This window comes from Castor canadensis, chromosome 13 (assembly GCF_047511655.1).
Source record: "Castor canadensis chromosome 13, mCasCan1.hap1v2, whole genome shotgun sequence".
In the NCBI taxonomy this organism is placed as follows: domain Eukaryota; kingdom Metazoa; phylum Chordata; class Mammalia; order Rodentia; family Castoridae; genus Castor; species Castor canadensis.
In genome coordinates, this window is record NC_133398.1 from 53,704,992 (window position 1) to 53,728,275 (window position 23,284).

The following is a 23,284-nucleotide window of genomic DNA, read 5'->3' on the forward strand; positions in this document are numbered from 1 at the left end:
CTCTGACTATACAACCTTCAAGAATCCCTGCAAGGTCATTCATTGTCATCATCCCCATTTAGCAGGTGAGGAAATCAAGGTTAGAAGTCTGGTTTGTGGTCACAGAACTTAAAAGAAGTAAAACTAAACATTAATCAAGATCTTTGGTTTCTATTTTTCATGCTTCAGCCTCAAGACATAACTCAGCTACATACATAAAAGGTTATGGTATTTCATTCATTGTTGCAATAAAAATATTCCATAATGCCTGAGTGAGAGTCCCAAGTCCATCACTTGCTGGCTGTGATAGCATTAGATTACTGATCTTCTCTATGGCTTCTCCTGCAAATTAGATATCAATATATCACCTATCTCATAACATTGTCATAAAGGTAACAATATTTATAAAGCACTTAAAACTGCATGTGGCAGATAGTACAAAAATTAAATTTTTTCAGCTTAGCAATGCAAACATTTTCCCGAGGACCCAGCTCTCTTTGGATATTTGCTGTCTCCACATACCTGATGATGCAGAGGCTGCAGAAAGACAGAGGCTGCTCATCACCAATGCCCACACTCACCCCCAGAATTCTGTCCCAGGGAGCAGAGGACTCCGTCCTTCTGTACATTTGTTGGATAAATTCATGGCCATCTATCCAAAGACAGAGAGGACTCATATGCTCTTTCTAACCTGGGACAATATGTATATATTATAGTTCAAGAAGAACTCATGAGACCCTGAGTAATTTATCAACTTATCCAAAGACACAGAGTAGGTGTAAAACCACCACTGAGCTGGTTCAAAGGTATTGTCTTTCTCCAAAGCCTACGCTCAAACAAGCCATTACTACATCCTAGAGCTATGCTGTACAGTATTTATTTACCCTATTTTGGTTTATATTTTAATACTTTACATTTTCCCAAAGCCAAATTGTATCTGATATATTTATCCTGTGTTTTTAAACTCTGTATTGCTTTAAAAGACTTGAGACTGCTTATGCAAATATACAAACTAAATAAAAATTCCCAGAGAGGATGGAAACCAGAGACAGAAAATGGAGATGAGGACAGATCCAAAGTTAATCTAAGAATTTCATGTTAGAATGGCAAGTAAAATGACTGCCTGGGACCATGACCTGTATTTCTCCCCACATGAGAGTTTAACTCTGCCCCCCATTTTAGGAGGGTCCTGCACGTTAAGATGATACTGGTTACCTACAGGATAAATTTTAATTCTGTCCAAGTCAAGAGATTTCTCTATATATTTTTAAGAGATCAACTCTACTTAGCAGTATAAAATTCAGGGATACAAAATAAGTAAATATGGCTGCTTCTTCTTCTTCTTCTTCTTCTTCTTCTTCTTCTTCTTCTTCCTCCTTCTCCTCCTCCTCCTCCTCCTCCTCCTCCTCCTCCTCCTCCTCCTCCTCTTCTTCTTCTTTCTTCTTCTTCTTCTCAGCAGTACTGGAATTTGAGTGCAGGGCTTCACACTTGCAAAGCAGGCACTCTGAAGCTTGAGCCACACTTGTAGTCTATTTTGCTCTGGTTATTTTGGAGATGGGGGTCTTACAAACTATCTGCCCAGGCTGGCCTTGAACTCCAATCCTCCTGATCTCAGCTTCCCAAATAGCTAAAATTATCAACATGAGCCATTGTCACCCGGCAATGGCTTCTTCCTTATTTTTTTTTTAAGAACTTTGTATACTTAGTGAAGAGTCAATAAATACATTTTTAAGACCTATAATATGAGGAAAGGATAAAGCATGTTAAAAAAAGACACTGGCAACTAGATAATTTAGACACAATAAGGTTCTTGCAGGGCTAGAATGTCTACAGGGCATTTCAGAAGCATACAATAATTAGAAAATATAACATAAAAGCACAGTAGAGACTATAAGAACTCAATGAAGTCAACAGAGAACCAATGACTCAAGTTCTCACTGATGGCTTATTAAAGACAGAGGAGGGTAGTACAGGACTTGCAGCTAGAAAACAGGCCCCAGGAAACCAGCTCCCTTTGCTCCATGATGTTACTTGCCAAGCTTAAGAAAGTAAATCAAATGCCTCAAATCAAAGAAGGCAAGGAAGAAGGACAAAAAAGTGTATCTGCTTCTAAGGGACAGCTTTCTGGCTGTAGGTTCTGACTTGTGACTTCTGCAATGAAAAGGTAATCCATACTGAACAAGAGGATCACAAAAAACTAATGTGGGGAGGTTTCCATGTCAAAATATGAATACTTGACTTTTGTCTTTTGATCACAAGTCTCATGAGACTGCAATTTCAAAAGAGAATGCTAGCGTTTTACTTGTCAAGCTCCACATTAGAGTGAAGCCCAGTAGTGACATATATATCATCTAATAGAGACAAAATCTAAAGGACACTAGAACTTTTTTTATTCAAAAAGAAAGGAAGAATGGAAGTCCACTACTGTATTCATTTTAAGGTAATGTAAACTACAAAATATGTTTGTTTTGGAAATACAAATTCTGAGAATTATAAAATCATATCCTAAGTAGTTATTGTGTATTTTCATTTTCACCTTTCTTAGTTCTGAGTTCAATTAAATTGACAAACTGAATTCCTAAGAGCATTACATGCATATAAGCATAACTGATGCTGAAAGTCTTTTTGGTGATTTTTTAACTGTTTTAAAATAGTAAGATCAATGTTTATATGTCACTCTGGGCAATAATTCTGCCAGAAACAAAACAGTGCACACTTGATCTCTCCTTAGAAGAAAGTCCTGCTTGGAGACACAGGTATGTCCATTAAGCTGGTGGCTGCACTATGGACTTGGTGATGCTCTTCCTCAGGCTATGACAAACTTGTGAAAGATTTGTTGTAATAGTACTCGTGCCATTTGTCAGCTGTAATGCTCAGGTCTAAACTCAATCCAATCACTCAGTGCTTATAAATGTCATAATGTACAGTGGATACCCTTTGCTTTACCACAGCCAATAGATTTTCTTGTCTTAAATTTCAGGTTAAACTCACATATATCATGCTCAACAATATAAGGCTTCTAGAAATTAGGAATTCAGATGGATTTTTCTGGAAGAAGTATGGAATGCTGGTGATGTTTAAATGTCGTACAGAACTGTGTGAATCTATTTGCAAGGCATAGAGATTAATTTTACTTCTTCATTTTCACAGGTGAATATTGTTTCTGTCACATAAGGTTGTCTGGATTGCATGAGACAATTCCAAGAAAGCAGCTAGCCCACAGCAGATGCTAAGTAGCATTACTTGAATTATCATATGTCATTAAGAGAATGAAAGATGATATGTAGCACTCACCTCAAGATGCAGAATCTCAGAATTTGCTGGTTTCATCCATGGACTAGTTCAGCAAGTTACACCACCTCTTCCTATCACCCCCACCAATTAGCTATATTTCTTTTGCTAATTTGGCAACCATGTAGGAAATGAGGTTCCCTTCCTTTCTCAACATTATTTTTAACACAGAATTATAGGGACAAGTCCCCTTTTTGAGTAGATTCTTCTACTGACAGTGTTTGTATATGAGGCTTGGGCCAACCTGAGCACACTTGCATTACCCACATCTGCATTCATGGTATCTATCTATCTATTTATATCTATCTATCATCTATCATCTATATCTATATCTATAACTTCATTTCTCTTTCCTCTAGTCTTAACCTTTCAGGACAGCCTGTACTTGTCCTTGATTTGCTATTATTTCACTTTTCTATCTTATCATGCATGTGAATTCATAAATTGCCTCAACCCCTTTGTAAATACACATGTATATACATACACATGCATAATCAAACAGGATTTTTTTCTTATGGGATCAATTCTAGGACCACGTGATTTTGAAAGCCTAGTGCTCAATTTCTGATCCAGTGCATTATCTGTTCTGCTTTTGTTGCTGTGGATGAATCCAGAACCTTGCACATGTTAAGCAAGCTCTTTACCCTTGGGCTATATACCCAGCTCTTTGCTTGTCTAATCTCTTTCATATGGTTATCTGCCTACCTTTCTCTATCAGTAAATCTCCTCCATTACATAGACCCTATACTCTTTAATTACTATGTAATAGATTTAATTTTATGTTTAAATCAAATTGGCATGTCCATATTCTGTTAAAGAAACTTGAAGAAAACACCAATACCATGGTACAACCTGGAACTCATGTCTGGGCAGAAGGTCCCCATTCCCTCAGTAGTTCATTAGAGGCAGTCTATGGCTGAAGTGCAGCTGAATGCATGATAATTCTAGAATTCAGCAGGGGACCCACAGTAGAGTTCTCTGCTATCTATGTATAAAGCAAGCATGGACATGGCCTTGTAGGATCTATGGGCTGCTTTAGGACCAAAGTCTGAGCTTAGATACAGCCTTGTCAGGAAAGAGCTGGAAAAGGAAGCTACCTGACACCTAGAGACACTGGTAACTCCAGAGCCTTGTGTCTCATGAGAAATGAATTTGTCTATAGCCATTCCTGCAAGGAGACAGCACCCCTGGTTCTAGTCAACTAATTTCTAACTTCTAGGCACTCTGGAAAAAGGTCTTTAGACCATTTATCTGATAATGTGCTTATTTTTCTTATCCTTCCATTCTCTATGGAAAGAGTAAAAAAATCAAGCAGTTTGTGATCCCAGCTTTCAAGGAGTCCATCTAGCCTCAGAGACAGAAGCATATATACAAATAAGTAAGGGGGCAGAAGTATTACAGGTGGTGGGTAGAGGTGGGTGCAGGGTGATGTGGAGACACACAACAGTCGTCATCTATTCTGGAAGAAGTCAGGAAAGCCTTCACCTGGCTCTTGAAAGATGAGGAAGGATCTACAAATTGAGTGTGAAAAGAGGTTGGGGAGACAAAATAATATTTCAGTGGGCAAAGAGGCATAAAGTAATAAGGTACGATGAGGTGATCACCTTGAAAGATAGTCAAAATATTCTTGAGATTATCATTTATAGAACTATATTCTGGCTCCACTGAGGATCGAGTAGATACACGGGAGGAACGTTAACATAAACTGAGATGTCAACACTCACATTGCTGACTTATGTATGGAGTCTTAAATACTAGTTTGGGTATTTAACAAACATTATCTTCAAGACAATACTTGAGTATTATATAGCCTCATTTATTTTTGTTCTTTCCAATTGAAGAAGCCAAGAAGCCTGTCTAAATTACTCTAGTCACACAAGTTTAGTATGTTATAAGCAGAATTTTAATCCAGTTCTCTCTGACTCTACGCTCATGTTGTTTTTCTACATGTTGTGTTTACCTGAAAAATACATGGAATTTTTTCTATTACTTTATAAACTCACTTTATTTCATTATCATATCTATTACATAATCATTGCATATTTTACACACATATATATGTATAAATATATGATGAATATGGTGGTATGGTAACAGCAAGTCACACTGAATTATTTTCTTATAAAAAGTCTATCTGAGAGGTTTATAAGTTTAACATGAGATTTTAAAAGAAATAAATGATAAGTGATATAAATTGATAAATGTCAAATATTCCTAAGTGCTTTATATGTATGTATATTTTACGCCGTAAGTTAGCAAAGCAAAACAATGATATATACATTACTATTCCTATTTTTCAGATGAAAAAACTAAGGGTTCAGAGCTTGATAACATATCCAAAGTCATCCAGGCAATAAGCTACAGATTCATAGTATTCAGATGAGGTTCTTTTTGATCTCAAACACCATGCTCTGACATATAGGCTGTAAGAACAAGACCAGAACAGAGTTAAAAAACTTCTTTCTACTATTTTATTAGTCTTATATACACAAGCCCTGGAGTATTCTCCTAAAATCCTGCTCTTATCATAACCAAGATGAAAAGCTTTGAGTCCATTGCTCCTTCTAAGGACATAACACTGTGTAGTGGGGAAGGTAGGGAAGACAAAAAGTGAAAGAATAATGTTCTTAGAAGCCTTCCAAAGCTATTTGACAAAATCCAAGTAGACTCTTATTATTAAGATAGAATATCAGGAAAATACATGAAAAGAACCAAAAAATGAATAACAATGAAAGCAACATAGCATAATAAAGCATGATCCCATCATCAGAGATAACCCAACATTATCCAACACAGTAGACATACTGGAAGGTGCACCATTAGGATCATCAAATTTATTGCTTCGAAAGATTCCCAAATGAATACAGGCAAGCATTTCCTTAACAAAGTCAATGTGCTGAATTCATTTCTGGACTACATTTCACTCTCTTTGGGAAATCTATTTCTTTCCTCTAATTCCAAAACACTGTTTGATAAACTGTCTATGCTTCAGTTAAAATAAATCTGCATCTTAAGTTATAGTGACCAAGCAACACAGATGAATTTTCAAAAGGACCTAATCAGGAATTTTTCCAGGTTAACTATTTCATAGCTTGATGCTTCTTCAGTGCTGAAAAACATTAGTAGAGGTGAAGATTAGAACTGAAGCATTGGAGATTGCATGGTTTTCTAACTATTCCACACAAACTACATGATTCTGAGATTTACCAGCCTATTTCTGCTACTAGAAAAACACACTGAAAGAAGACATCATGAATGTTTCTCTTTTGATCTTCTAGTTTGTTTACTTTTTTATTCCATTGTTGGGATCACATGAAGAAGAAAAGGAGATATGTGATGATTCCCATATATATTAAACCTATTAATTTCAACCTAAACATAATTCCTTTATGTTTATTTATCTGTTGCAATGTTTCTCTGAAGAGAGCAGTTCGAGAAGCGAAATATTTTACCTGAGTGAACAATTACTGAAGTACACCAAAGTCAAGTGACGCACACATGAACCCACACTTGCAGCTGCAAGTTAAGTGACAGTACAGACCAAGAAAGGTGCTCAGGCTCATTTTCCTTGGTGAAGATGAGTTTGTCTGGGATGCAATGAGTCATGCAGTAAACTTCCTACTTAGTAATTCTTCTTAAATCAAACATTATAATCCCTCTGGGATTTCAAATGGAAAAAAAGTGTTTTCTCTATAAAGTTCCAAAAGAGAATCAGATCAGTAGAGAAGCAGAGTATACTAATCAAAACAAAACAGTAAGAAACAGAATCACATTCTCTGATTTGCTGGTTGCTTTCACAAGTGCACTTTTTTGAAGTGTTTACAGTATATTAATCCTCATGAAAAATCCACACTATTGTGGCAGATAACGTCATTGTAGAATCTTTATTCCTTAGGCTTCTCACCAGCATCAACACTGGCCTTTGTGATCCCCTGACTTTCTTCGTCCTATTTTTGTTTTACTTTCACTGTTTCCTTCAAGTCTTTTTCTTCTCTTACAGGCCACATCTTACAAGTCTGTGTTTGGGCTCATTTTTCTTCACATAATCCAAGGAATCATAAATCATGCCAAAGCTAGTTGTCTACCACCAAAATGGGTTCTGAATACAAATTCAAAAATGATATGTGCTGTAGTCTTATACATTTTAGCTAGGTTTTCATGAATTTCTTAGATACTGTTGCCTTCCCAGAATAAAGGACATTGATGACTATTTGCTTCCTCTGAATTAGTTGGTTGGTCATGAATTTCCTGGTCCAGATAGTTACTGTGTCATTCATGATGGTGGCTGATTCTCAGACAGCCACAGAGAACCGTTCATTTTTGAATTGTGGCACATTACATAATTCTCACATTTACAGGGGTTGTTTTTAGTTCAAGTTCCTCCTCTCTCTCAACAAGAGTGATGTATTTGGGGAAATCTAACTGAGGGCCATCAAGGTTGCAAGGAAAATATGAGCCATACTTCTCAACATATACATAGCTTCTCAACATATAAAAAATAACTATGGTACACTCATGGGTATTGTGCAGGTGTTTTTGTTTGTGATACTGGGTATTGAACTCAGGGCCTCATGCTTACTAAGCAAGTACTCTACCATTTGAACCATGCCCCCCAGTCCTTTTGCTTTTAGTTAGTCTCTTAGATAGGGCCTCATGCTAACTTTGCTATGTTAGATAGGCTGGGACTACAGGTATGAATCACCTATCCTGGCTTGTTTTTGAAATAGGATCTTGCTAACTTTTTGTCTAGGCTGGCCTTAAACCTTATGTCTCTGTCTCTGTCACCTAAGTAGGTAGTATTACAGGGGTGCAATGCAATGCCCAGTCTTGCCTAGGTTTTCAACTATAGTTTCTAAAGCCAAAAGAATAAAAATAACTTTAAAGCAGAAAATTCTAATTAGTCTGGTTGGGACTCAGCATCCAATTTGAAACATGATTTCAGTTAACCAGGACCCAACCCTATAATGCAGTCCTATTAAAAAGGGCAAGGATGGGGTGTGAGAAAACACAGGCTATGTGTAGTCAGTAATTTCATCTTATATTGACATTACAAAAAAGATCTCAGTCATTAGCAGTATCAGGCTTTTAAACTTCAGTTGGTCTTCTTTTGATATTCAAATTTCACTCATTCTAAAGACATAGCACTTCTTTAAATTCTCAGACTCATGGTTATTATAGCATACCAGAATAGTCACTCCTGGGAAGATTATGCTTGAGTCATCTAGGATGCTTTTTCAAGAAGGCAAAGTCAATGAAAGGGCATAATGCATCCTAATCTGTCAGATAGAAAGGAATATCTCTCATTCACTCAGCAGGGCTACATACTTGGATCCAAAAACATCTCCTCCTCAATGAACAATGAAAGACTTAAACATTGAAATAAATAGAAACCAACAACAAAGAAACTAAACCCTCCAAACATCCAAAGGTCCAAATTTCCCATGTTCCCAAAATCTGTTACTCCTGGCTATCTGTTGATGTTTTAAAAAATATATCAGAACACTGACTGACAACAATTCTATGGGTTGACAGGTGGTTCTTCTGCTCTGGGTAACACTGGCTACATTCGTCTGGGGACTTAGCTGGACTGGAAGTTTCACCCTTTGGGCTGGGCTAGTGTTGCCCATTAGTGCCTTACGTATGGCCTCTCTGTGCTGTCCAGGCTTCTCACTGTGAGATGACTGGGTTCCAAGAGGAACCGTCCCAAGAACAGAGTTCTAAATGACTTAAGTAGGAGCTGCACAGCCTCAGAAGTCAGGCAGTTGCACCCTTCCCACATTCTGATTATTAAAGCAAGATAAAGAGTCAGACCAAGTCTGTCAAGAGATTGAACAGGATGTGATTCTGGGGTTGGGAGCATGGTTTCACTGGTGGTCCATCTTTAAAACTAGCTACCACAATATTTATCATATGTTTGTTTTCTACAAGGCTTAAGACAAAACTGCAGATTCTGAATCTAATAGGGAAAATACTTAGCAAATATGTGGAACATTTTATCTGCAAGCTTATTTTTGAAGATCATATACCTAAGTTAGGTCCTTACCAACAATGATGAAATCACAAATCTTACATCATAAACCAAACAACTTTGAAGGTTTAGGATATATCTTTATGTGTTAAAACTCTAAGCAAAGAAATAAACCAGAGAAACAGATCTACCAACGTTAAGCTATCACAGCAAGCATGGTTCATTTCATGTTTACACTCAGAACAAAAGATATTATTCAGCAATGAATTTTCAGTCATGAGTGTGTAACTTTTAAATTTCAAGTGCTATTGAACAGCATTTAAATTGAAAAAGATCAAAATGTCAAAATATGAATAGTTTTATAATTATAGGTCACTTTCTAAAGACTTATTTTTTTTAATTGCCCTGTATTATTTGTGAAAAAGCTTACACTTGAGTTAATATAGAAGGAAAAATGCACTGCTACATCTAGTAATCAGTTAAGATTTATACATTTGATGAATACATATTCTCAATAAGATTTATGTTTTAGCTGCATTTAAGTGTATTTTCTTCAACCATTCATTCATTCATTCATTCATCAATTCACTCATTCACTCAATTATTCTATGTATAGTCACAGTCCCTGTCTTCCTAGCACCTTCACTGGTAAAAGAAAAAGAGGAAAACACAAGTAAGTGATCAAATAAATGCAACTGCCAAATGTATTAGAAGCACTTTGGGAGAAAGGAGCATGAGGTGAGGACAATTATTTTCCAGGTGAAGTGGTGGTAGAGGTGCAAAGACTTGTCACAGATTGGGTAGTCGTGGAAGGCTTCTTTGAGGAGGTGACACCCTTGCTGAAGACCAAGGGCAAAGGGAGGTCAGTATAGCTGGAGGTGGGTGCAGAAAACATCTTAGGCAGAGGGAACAGCTTGGGAAAAAGTTTCTGAGGTGAGAAGGGGCTTGAAAAGAGGACCCCATGGACTAGAGTTAGTGAGCAAGGAGGAGAGGTGTGAGACAACAGAGACATGCAGATATGCATGGAATGTAGTTCAGAGCTTGGAGACTGTGATAAGAATTGGGAAGAAACAGGAACTTGAAAAGTAAGGATAGCTCCTCAAAGTTGGAGAACACTGCCAACCTTGGCTCTGCCAAATAGATCATTCTTGCCTACTGGTGAAGGCTGGAGAGACCAGCCAATCTCAGGTTCTCTGCATTTATGCTTGATCAGGAGGCTTTTCCTACAAAATAAACAAACAAAAAACCAGATTCTCATAGGAACCCAGAGATGACCCCTTGCTCAGTTTGGTAGGCTACAGTGGTCACATTTTTTACAGCAGAGACACTAGGCCCTCATCTGTAAAATGGTACTCTGTTAACCTGTCCTTCAGGTTGTCAGGAGGATAGGGTGAAATAAGGAGACAAGTGCCTGGCATGGGCCTGGCACATGGAAGGCCTCCCCTCACCATCAGAGGTGGTGAATACTATCTTTTCCCACCCTAGGAAGGACTAGACAAGGATTACTGGAGGGTAGAACCACTTCAGTGGTAAAAACTGTGAATTCAAGTATGCTGACTACATATTGAACATTTTGGACAAACATGAATATGACCCTTCCTTCCTCCAACAACAACAATAATAGGATAAATAACAACCTATATTTATTGAGTGCATTCCATATGTCAGACATCATATTAAGTGCTTGTGCACATTACTTAGTGTCTTCCAGAGACTGTTATTAAAGGAGGACTAACTGATTTCCAGCCATTCAATGATAAATTAGACATTATAGCAATGCCATTTCTGGTAGAACTAATAACTTCTGAGAAGATTAAGCTCATGTGTCACCCACTCCACAATGTCAAGTGTTTTAATCAGAGGACTCCCCAGCTGGAGAGAGTGAACCTGAAGAATGTGGGTGAGAGGGAAGTCTAGGTGGGCAGCGTGGACTGGAGGCATGGGAGGGGTGAAAGAGGTGTGTACATGGCCATGGCTGATGAAAAAGCCTGGGGAAGAACAAGACAGGGATGGTAACATCTGTAGCAGGAAAGGAGGATCCTTGCTCCTGGGACTCTGAGCTCTCTGCCGAGAGGCTTCCCACTCCTTCATCAGGTGGGATTGGAAAGTAAGGCATGCCAACATGATGACTGACCCGATTGACTAGGGGGAGCAGTGCAGGGGAACCCAAGACACAGAGGGCAGAGGATGATACCAGTACTCTCAGAGGCTGCACTTAGTGTCTTTGTTAAATTTCTATTCTCTGTGCTCTCTATTTTATTAACTACGCCACCCTCCTGTCAACATTTCATATCTCTTCTCTTCTTTTCTGCCTTTAGATATAGTCAAACTTTAGGCCATGCCTATACTCTACTATTCAGGAGGCAGAGATAGGAGGATTGTGGTTCAAGGCCAGCCCAGACAAAAAGTTAGCAAAACCCCATCTCATAAACAACTAGGGCATGGGGTGTGGTTCAAGTGGTTATGCACTTGTCCAGTCAGCACAAGACCTTGAGCTGAAACCCCAATAATATATACATTGAAATCTTTTATTAAAAAAATCACTTGACTCTACCATTCTTTAGTTCTCAGTGTTTATTTTTCTTTTTCCCTAGTTCTAAGGAAGAACCCAAAGACATAAAATAGCTGACTTTAAACTCTGGGTCTTCTTTTTTCTTCCCCCCCCACTTCACTTTTTAGCACTCTAACGTTTTCCAATTATAGACACTATGGGGTTCCATCCTGATAAGCCCATCACAAGTTGAAAATATCATATGCTGAGGGTGCATCTCACCTAACCTGCCCAACACCTTAGTTTCTCAACACTCTGTACTATAGAGAATCCTTGCCTCCCCTTGTGGTCATATGACGGACCCTGATTCTCACATCATGACAAAATATCTCACCACAAATCTCTAGCCCAGAAAAAGATCAAAATCAAAGTGTGGTTTTTAACAAATATGTATTGCTTATCTGTTCAATTTCATTGTTGCTCAGATTGTCCTCTTCACGAGGTCTATCAATCACATTTTCCCAACTGAACCCAATAGCTCTTTTCTATTCTAAGTACAATTGTTATTATAATCCATAGTAATAAGAAGCCACTGAATACCATTCAATGTAGTGTATGAGGCTAAGAGACATAGCAAAGAATTATAAGACACTTTCCTCTTCTCACAGAAAAAGATAATCAACAAATGCACACAAACTGAATATAGAGATTGAAACAGTAAGATACTGAGAGGAAAAGGAGAAGGAAAGTCTTTCCCTGCCTTCCCCCACCCCACACACACCCTGAGCTCCTAGGACCATGGCAGGCGGGAGGGAGAGATGAAGGAAGGGAGGAGACGAGGAGACGAGAAAGAGAAAGAGAAAGAGACAGAGAGACAGAGACAGAGACAGAGGCTGAATTCTCAGTTCCATCCAGAGGCCCAAACAGTGTTGGGAAACCATGATGCTCTGCAGATTGCTAAGTGAGGGGCTGTCTACCATAAACAGCATGATCCTTTTCTTCTGATGTGTGTGGAAGATTAGAATTCTATTTTGCCTTCTTTCCTCCTATCTCTTCTGTTTGTTGGCCCTTCTTCCTTTAGTTCCTGACATTTGCATTTGGACATTACAGCCATGTGTGAGTTTAATAGATTAAGAAAAGAAAGTGTTGGGAGGGAAGGAGGGAGGGTGGGGGAGACTTCTTCCAATGCCAAGAAGGTTTTCTTGGCAGCTCCACTTCCCGTCAGTGTCTCATCAAGCTGGAGCTGTTCACAATTACTCCTCTTCATTCTGGGTATTGTCATCATGTCTCCCTGCTTCATCTGCGATAACATTGTTTCTACATGATTCTTCCCCATTTCTGGTCATCTTACATCTGTCTTAACCTCACAGCTAGCAGAATTAGTCATTTTGAACCATTTAAAACCACTTCCATCCTTTGTGACTTAACAAATCCATACTGATGCCTGAGGATTGAATCTAACCTTAAAAGTTGTTTGAATCTTCTGGTGATGTTTCTGAGAGGAGTAGAAAAAACTAAACATAGTTTTATTTATTTATTTGGCTCAATTGGAAAACCTGAAAAAGATACTCCAGGCCTGGTAGAACTCAGTGGCCAATTAGCATGCTCTTTAACTTTATCAGAACATGTGGTCTAAATATTCTTTATTTCTCTGATAAGATAATTCCTGTGTGTATTATACATAAAGTTAAAATAGGAATTGTTGAAAGTGGAAATAATCAATAATCTACTTTTGAAGTTTGTGTTTATAGCTCTATGGTGCTGGAGGTAAAAGCTTCTCAATATATTCAGTATATTGAATAAATAAAACTTTATAAGGAATAAAAAGATATAAATGTCGAAAGTCAGCCAAATCTTTTCTTCTTTATTTAAAACCCTGCAATCATTACTTATATGTATTTTCACAAATTCTTCTCCATCAATTATTCTTTAAAACAGTGCTATAAATGTTTTCTTAGTCTAGTAAAATCTAATACTGAACATTTGCTAAGTGATCCATAAATTATATGGTAAAAGGAATTTAGAAATGTCTTTTCTACAACATGTCACTACCATTTATCGTGGAAGAACACTGGTGACTTCTACAGTTTCCAAAATCTTATTTCTTTTAAACAAAAACCATTCTGAAAATTAAATCATAAAAGGGTTCAATAAGCTTAATACACCACTCCATATCACACACACAGCAGGATGAATTTATAGGTTCCTCCATCATATGTTTAAGTTGAATTGTGTTTGATCTGTTTATAATCAAAATCCAGACAGTCAACTTGGTATTATTTTTTTAGTGGGTTTGAAGAAACTGAAATATAAACAATTGTTGCAATTGCATTTAGAATTTGGCCTTCTTAATATGCTCCAAGTGGTGTTTTCAATAGCAAATAAAACGTGGGCAAACAGATCTAATAGGAACACCATTACTGATTTATTAATGTAAGAAGAGAAAAAATGATGGAAGGATGAAATATAATAGAATAAGTCATTATATGATTAGAAAGACCAAGAATCTAAATATTTCTATTAGAAAAGTAGAATAGACTTAACTGATTTTAAGCATGGAAGACAGCAAGATGAGAAAGTAAAGTAATCCTTAAATGCACCACTTTCACAGACACTATACCACCCAAATCAAACATCATGACCATCATACCCAGTCTGTTTCATCATAAGCAGATCCTAACCATATTTATCATGAGGCCAGTTATTCAATTCTGACTAAAATAACATTAAAGTTTCCATTGCGAGGTCCTAAGAGCCCCTTTTATTATTCCCTTCTTTTAATGCCTCCTTTCAAATGGTGTGTCATAATTTCAAAAATTAGAGAAAGAATATGAGCATGGTAAGATATTTCAAGAGACAAAGTAAAACAAGTCTCTGGAATAATAAGCCACACAAAACCCTCTAAGAATGGATGCCAGTTACTACAGTTATTTACAGTCTTAAGTGACATCTTAATAAGCAGGCCTGGAAATTCACGGAAGCTGGGAATCTAGGCTGACAAGTGGGAACTTTAAGCTGGTAATTAGGTTCAGGGAAGAAGCCTCGTGCCAAGTTTAGATTCTTTAAGAAGCCTTCTTGGGCTTAGGGTTCTAAGGCTCAGCTAAGAGCCCAGACCTGTCCAAGGTAACAGGTCTCTCTTGAGACCATGGACTGAACTTGCCAGACTCCTTCACAGAGCTTTGTGTGTTCAGTGACTGTGGTAGGAGGTGGCCTACCGTGGTTAACTTCTGTTGCCTGACATGCCCTCCGTCCCCCACCACGCTGTCTGGGGATTCTCGTAGCCTCTGTGGTTGAGGATGGCCTGATAAAAGTGAAACTTTAAGGTACATCAATGAAAGCACTGACTACCAGATTTTCTAAGGGCACATGGCAGGAAAGGACAAGCACTCAAGCCAATTCCTTCTTTCCCTCATCCCTGTCCATCAGGCTAATAACTGCCTGGCAGGCAGCCACCAGACCAAACTATCAAGGCCTGTTCATAAGCATGCCTGACAGAACCCAGTTCTCACTGGCACCTTCCAGCAGAAATGTATGACCTAAATATTGCTTTTGGAGTCCTTTCCTGCTCCCTTTACCACTGTAAAAACGATTATAAGAGGATAATTTTCATCTGATTATTTGTAACAGCATCCTAGATTTCATGTGGAAATTTGGATTATTTTGACACCTGCAGTTAGGTTAGCAAGAAAATGGGAAGGCTTGTTTGCCCCAGAGGTATGTTAGATCAAAACCCACCCCAGTCAGCCCTCTACACCCACGGGTTCTGCATCCACAGATTCAACCAACTATAATTTGAAAGAAAAAAATTTTTAAAAAATATCTATACTGAGCTTTATTGTTCTGTCATTTTTCCCTAAACAGTACAGGATAACATCTATTTATATTCTATTACCTGTAATAAGTAATCTCAAAGATCATTTAAAGCATGTAGGAGAATGTATGTAGGTTATATGCAAATACTAGTCCATTTCATAGAAAGGACTCAAGCACCCATAGATTTTGGTATCCTCACAGGTCTTGGAACTTCTTCTCCATGGATGGAGAAGACTGTACCCTGAAATGACAAAAAGCATAGCGCCACCTAGTGGTACATGGTCAGAACTGTTCTTTCTGGTCTTTATGCATTTATGAATATTGAGGAAAAATAGCCATAAAACCAAAGAGATTGATTACGGAGTGCAGTGGAGAAAACTGAATAAAGTAAACTTAACACTTAAAAATTAATATGCAATAAGTTTCTTAAAATCAAATTTCAAATAACAACTGTAATTCTTCAGTAAAACCCCCCCTTAATTTGATGGGTTCAAATCTGGAGAAGGCTGTCACTAGATTCAGTGCCAGAAATTAATGCTTATCTTGTAAAGAGCTGAATTCTCTCCCTGTTTGGGAACAATCAATAAAAGCCTGGCTTGAAATCTGGTTGAAAATAGCCACTCTAATTAACAAAATAAAGGACATAATTCAGACAAGCATAATAAGAGTCCTCTGTTGAAAAATGCAAGAGCCTGCTGGTCACAATGACAGTTCCTAATCTCCCCTTCTGAAAAGTGACTTCCAAGGAATAAAGTCAGCTTAGATGGATTTTCCATTTAAATGGTCAAGGATTAAAAGGAGTTGGTTAGACAAGCGTAACTTATTCATGTAACATTCCACTTAAAATACACATACACATCATGATATCCTTATGAAAATAAGCTGTCTTCTTAGTCACTGGAATTTGAAAGCAAAAGCTGACACTAAACCATTTTGATTAATATATGACATAGTTGGGGGACTATGCTACACATCATTCCCCTGAATTTCTGAGCTTCTGTGACTTTTGTATCACATTATGCAATTTGCAGAGTCAGGTCCCTTTAGAGGTTACTTATACAAAAACATACATTTAATTCGAAACCGGACCAGGTTCATTCCTGTTTTAGATAGATTCATTATGACAGCCTTTAATTGGGCAAACTGCCAAAATGCAGCCAGTTTAACAGGACTGTTTAAATACAGCACATAGACTAATATGCTTATTTGACTTACTTGTTGAGAATGATTTATTGAATAATACAGGATAGGGAGAGAGAGAGAGAGAGAGCACAAAACTTTTCAAAAGGCCGTATTCAGTTCAAAAGTCCACAAAACTGGTTTGCATAAAAGAAAGAAACTTAACGAGCTTAAAAAATTCACATCTTGTCAAACACAGTTCTAACTAATTTGGGGAGCTGTAAAAGTCAATTCCTAAGAGAAATTTGTTTACATCAGGCTTTGTACTTTATACTTGCAGGGAGCTAGCTGTGTGAAGGGGGAATGACAAGGGTATACAAATTTCAGTCCATGATACTTCCTTAACTTTTCTGTTTTAGTTATTAACTTAATTTTAGGAAATTAGGAAAGGAGGGCATTAAATCCTGTCCCCTGGAAAAACATAAAAAGACTTGTTAGGTTTTCAAGACCAGGCTTGATATAAAGGCTTGTTTTGGTTGCCAGTGATCTTGAGAAAAATGAAGATACCACATAGCCAGCCAACTATAGAACAAGCAGATCAGTTAGGGTTTGCTGTTCTGTGAATGACAATGACAAAATCTACCAAAGGATTAAGCTTTGTAAATTAGTGAAATCATATCAAATAAACTTTCAGTGTGGCTGTTCACTGCCATCTCAAGAGAAATTTTCTCTGTGATCTTCATTAGAACAAGGTTCTTGTACCCTCCACCCCCAACCTCTGTTGGAAGCAGTACACAACTCTGCCTGGCAACTGTGGAGTGGAACTAATTCCTTCCTCTTAACGCCTGTCTCCAATTAGCTGGTGGGAAATAGAAATGATTTACTTAAGAGACAGCTTTCCCCAGTTACTCAAGCCTATTGCCATTCTCAACCAAGCACCATTCAGCCACTAATTGTCTTGGGAAACTGGTCCATGCATTGCTGAAGAGCACAAAGTTGCTAACATTGTGACCTAGGCAAGTTCCTAAACCTTCCAAAGCCTCAGTTTCTTCACTTGTTGATTGGGGCTCATTTGTACATGATACAGTGAATATTAAATGAAGAACTATGCTATCAGCATTTAACGTTATCTGGTCTATACAGTGTTCAACAAATTTGTCATCATTGACATCTAAAATATGAGAAAATAAGTGAATAAATCACAAAAATGAAATAAAGACAACACAAAAGGTATGTACAAGATACAGTGCAAACACCGAGGGTTAATCTCCCCTTTATAACATCCCTGGCAATTTTCCCCTGCCAGAATCCACCCAAATAGCTTTGGCAATAAAGAACTCACAACCTCCTGTGGTGCTCTGATGATTATGCAGTTTCCCCCATAGAAATTAGTCTTAAAACCCTCAAAATGTCATCTTCCATTGGTTTTTTCACTCATTTGTCCTTTTTCTCATCTAGTGAAAATCAAATTCATCGTCTACCATAAAGCTATTGAAGACAATTACTGTACTCCCAGATATTTTTTCACCAGAAGTCACCTGCACAGTTCTTGATTTCATTTGCCAATGACAAAGCACCAACAGCACATCAGGTAGAAAGTCTCTATAGAATTCAAATTCCTAAGAACTTCTGAACTCTGTTAAACACTGACTGCCAGTGCCAATGACGACCAAATTCCCATCACTGCTGGTGCCTAATATCGAGAGGGAATCTGAAGGACACTTGGGCACTGGAGGAAAAACCAACATACTCAGTTAGAGTCTTTTACAGGAGTGTGTGTGCTGGAGGCTGGGATGGCGCAATGCAGGTGGTTGGTGTCCCCACCATTTACCACCAGTGAGCTCTTCTGGGTTTTTTTTTTTCACAGTAGGAAAGATAATTTTGTTCACTCTTTGTTCCCCTGCACACAGGTCTCAGAATGAATGCATATGTGGCTTTATCACATGCTTTATACACTCTACAGTGTCCATTAAAGCCTCATGTTCTTAAATTTCAGTAACATAGTGAATAGATGTCACAAAAATATATAAGGTAATTAAACCAATTGACTGAGATAAAGGATAAATATTATACATAATTATACACAGCATATTCTTATTTCCTTCATAATGACAAACAAAAAATGTCTCCCATGTGAGCTGGGAGAATAATTTTCATTTTCCTTTCCTCCTCCTTTTTTTACTTTCTTCTTTCCTTCCACCATTTCAATTGCAAAATTACTACTTGATCTTTGTTAATATAAAGAAAACCCAGAGGTCTATAAAAAAAGAAATCAATAAATTCCTTTTCTTCTTATGTACCTAAGAAAACAAATAATCTGGTTTCCTCTTTCACATTTCTCTATCCTCACATAAATGTATACACATACATAAATTTTTTTTCTTTCTTTTCCTTCCAGGTCAGGGACCACATCACATGTATTACTATGTAATGTTATTAGTTAACGTAGTACTATTACATTTACATATTTAAATCCTTTAGATCTTTAAATATATCATTTAATGATTGAATTATCCTCAATATGCACAGATTGTATTTAAACTTTCATTATTCATTTATATTCTGATGCAGTTTTTCAGAGAGGAACAATACTGTGAATGGAGTTACCTAGTTGCAGGATGCCAGGAATGCAAATAAAAGACCACATTTTTACCATCTTCTCTGAGAAGTACACTCTGATGGCAAGAAAATCTGGAAAGAAGATGAAGGCAAGGCTTCCTTGTTTACTTGAACTCTGCATTGACAGAGAAAAGTTAGTTGGGTCTGTGGTTGAGCTCCTGCATGGCTCCAAGGGTGACTCAGTTACTGGGAACATTTGACAGTTGCTTATGACAAGTCAGCACGGTGACCCAGAAACACATGTTTATAAGTAAGTGATATCTTTCCATTGAAATATTCCAGAGTTAGATGTGGATTTAGAATTAACAGTTCAAGTCTCAATTCTGGGTTCTACTCTAAACCAGATAACTCCATTCGTCAGTAAGCGATAATACAGATAAGCAGGCACTGGTGGCACAAGCTGATCGCATCTCCCACCATTACCAAGAACCACCAGTGATGGGATGCAAGAACTGTGAAACCAAATTCAATTGTAATACCAAATTCAAATTACATAAGGAGATTCCTCCCAAATTCTTCATCTTAGGGATTTCATAAACACACCAAACAGCTTTTTTTTTTCCTTTTTAATCAGCACCACCCCAACAAAATTATGACAACAAAATTTTCTTATAAACAGTTCTGTCAAGTGGGCTGAAGTAAATTTCTACTTTTATGGTAAATAATTATATTCCTATTTTACATTTGGCAAAATTAAGTCTCAGATAACATGACTAGGACATGTTTGAGCCAGAACTTGATAACATAGCTTCAACTTCCTGATTCAAGACATTTTCAATATTTTCTGACAAGATACTGTTCTACTCTAAGGGCCATGAAATGCAAAGACTGAAAAACAAACTTCAAGCAGGCTTATGGGGAGACTTTACATATAATTCAAATTTTAACATGTTTAAAAATAAGAACTAGATGGTAACTATTTCTCTTACAGCTATTTTATAGATCTAGAAGCCTATCTCCTTCCTATACCTTGCATTCCAGAGGAAAAGCCAGTCTTTGGGTCATGAACCTCACCAGACATTCCTTATTGTTTCCAATCTCAGGAAACTTTTCTACTGGGAAACAGGGCTGAGTTGTATGCAGAGTGCACAGAAGTAAGTGGTGCTTACATTCTTATTTATTTAGAACTTAACATTCTCACTTCAAATGCTAATAAAAATTCTGACACATTACACTGGCATATGTAATTCTTTTGCCGTAAATATTTACCCATTTTATGATATCTTCGATTTAATCCTAGGACAAGTGTCATATTCTCAAACCATTTCAAGGTTCATGACCAAACATTTCTTGATGTCATATCAATGATTATGCAACTTTTTTCACAGTAGTATTACGTAGACTTGCGCCTTCTTACATAAAACACATTCTACATGATAAGCCAATGGATATGGACTTGGAGTCATAATTGTGAAAGCATTTATTATTGTTCAGTTATACTTGCCAAGATCATCCTGGTGTAGGAGTCTACTGGTTTCTATGCTAATTTCTTCAGGCACCTGTATCCTTTTTTGAGCTCTTACCTTTTGTTTATATGACATATTTGAGTCCTTACTCGTCAGCTGTCTCCTGACACTATTGATACCTGATTCAAGTAGCAATACCTCTGATTTATAGTTTAAGACACCAATTGTCTAGTTTCTATAATGCATGTATACCAAACTTAATAACTATAAGCATCACATATTTATTATCTCACAGTCTCCTGGGTCAGGAGTCTGGGAACGATTCAAAGTCTTAGCCAGAGCTGAGATCTCATGTGGTGACTCACATAGGAAGGGTCTACCTCTGAGCTTACTAGTTGCTGAAGAGTTCATTACTGTGTCTGAAGGATTTACGGTTGTTTGCCTCTTCAAAGCTGGAGAGAAAGCCCCATCCTCATGCAAGTCTTCAAGTAAGCAACATCATCACGGGAACAACATGCCTTTTCCGTGTTCCATGGGTTAGAAGCTAGTCACAGGTCCTGTCTAACCTCAAAGGGAAAGAATTATAAAACCAGACTATGAACACCAGGTGGTAGGGATATGCTAGCAGCCACCTTCAAGTCTGTAAGCCATTCCAATTCATCAAACTACTTAGTATCAAATTGGAAGTTAGAGGTAACAGACCCAAAATAAGAGCCCAAGTAGTTAGTTAAGTACTTTTGTAATTTCACAATATTGGCGATGTTCTATATAGTCCAGGTATTCATACTTGATTTTTAGATTGATGAATGAGCTCTTAAGCCAGAGGTCAATACTTTCAAGAACATTTCTGCCTCCTATTTTCTTTCTTTTCTGGAGGCATTATGATTATATTGGTTGATTCACTGTCATTGCTACATTAAAACAATTTGTTTCTATGTGAATTGAATCTGTCTCTGGCTAATGCTCAGTTACTAAAGGATGCTACCCCAGTAGTGGGCCAGGTGAGGCATTTGCCTATGCTGAGATTCCCAGGATAGAAGACAATGTGTAAGTAAAAGTCTCCCTTATTCTCTCACTCCCGGAAAGCAGGCTTATACTCCTAAACACTGTAGTTTGCCTATGGAATATTTTGATTATGGTAATAATCTTTAAAAACTCATTGTGAGTTACACATAGAAATACTAAAATAAAATTGATATCTTCTTCATTGTATCTGCCAATCTGAAACTTGTTTAACTTTGTTTCCCTTTGAAGGCATTAAAAGATCAGCTCCCTATACCTCCTTGGGTACCATGAGGTGGAGGTCATAGGCAAAATACTTAATGTGAATGACTACTTTACACCAAAGTTGCTAGCAAACTTTAAAGTCCTTTGAGCAGTTATTTGGAGAACAAGAAACCTGTGCAGCAAGTACATGAACTTTGGAGTCCATTCAAAGTAAACCAAATGCTTGTCACTTCTGTCAGCATTTGTTACATTTAGGAGTTATTTGTTAGATGATGAAATGATCTCTCCCTCTTTTAGACAGCTCTGGGAAACGAGGCGACATGGTTAGTTTTTACTATGCCCAAATCTTATTTGAAAAACAATGTCTTACAGTTTAAATCACAAGTGAAACTTTTTCCCCTAGTCACAATATTTACTTAGCTTATGCTATTGAAACTGTGTAAAATTTAATCCCATAATAATAAATAAAAATACAGCTATTTACAAATATTCAAACTACAACAGTAATAAAATTATGTCTATTTACCAATCTGACTTGTTTATTCAGTTTTACATAATTTGCTCTGAACGTTAGACCTAAGTTAGTGCAGAATAACAATTATTGTGTATATTAATTGATCTTCATTTGCTCAATAAGACATGGGATCACCATTAACTCTCAAGTAAGTGATATTAGATCAGGCCAGAGAATGTAGAAGTTCAATTATTGTGCTCTGAGTTCAAATGCTGAGGTTCAGGTTAAAGATGAATTATTAGGCAATAGGGTGGTCTAGAACAGCATTTCACCTCCATGTTTTATTTTCCCAACTCCTTTCAAGGATGAGAATTTTCTATAGAAACTTGGGAGTAAAATATGGAATGACTTCAAGAGAGTTGGACATGTTTAGAAATTACACTATATACTGTTTTTGTCCCCTAGAAGGGCAGATAAAAAGGGCTCAGTGTACCCAACTTTAAGTTTTACATTTGTTGATCTCAGAAAAGGCATTGCTTATTTTGTCTTAGTAGATGGACACATAAGGTTTTAGAGAAAAGTCCTCCATGCCATGGATGGCCAGTGTAGAAATAGTAACATGGCATACTTTTGTAGGCAAGAAATGGCAAGGGATTCCACATTCACACACCCACACCCTCAACTCTATTTTCCCTTGGTTTTAGACACATATAATATATCCTTTGGATTGCAGATGGACTCAAAGATTATCAGGGGGAAATTTGGCCTCTGTCAGAATGTTACTTCTTGTCAGTGCTTTATCAGATGGACAAGGGTTGCACATATCCTAGCAGGAACCTGCTTCATGAAGCATGGGCCTCTATCACTAATTAGGACTAAATTTATCTAAAAAGAACTAAAGTAACTTCATGTATCGG

At 37.4% G+C, this 23,284-nt stretch overlaps 1 protein-coding gene and 1 pseudogene across 4 annotated transcripts in view; both read right to left on the reverse strand.

Annotated features, from left to right (window-relative positions):
• Adamtsl1 (ADAMTS like 1) overlaps positions 1 to 23,284 on the reverse strand; it is a 946,298-nt gene that overhangs the window by 631,181 nt on the left and 291,833 nt on the right. The window lies entirely within an intron of this gene.
• Positions 1,421 to 13,276, reverse strand: LOC141415424 (small ribosomal subunit protein eS24-like; annotated as a pseudogene).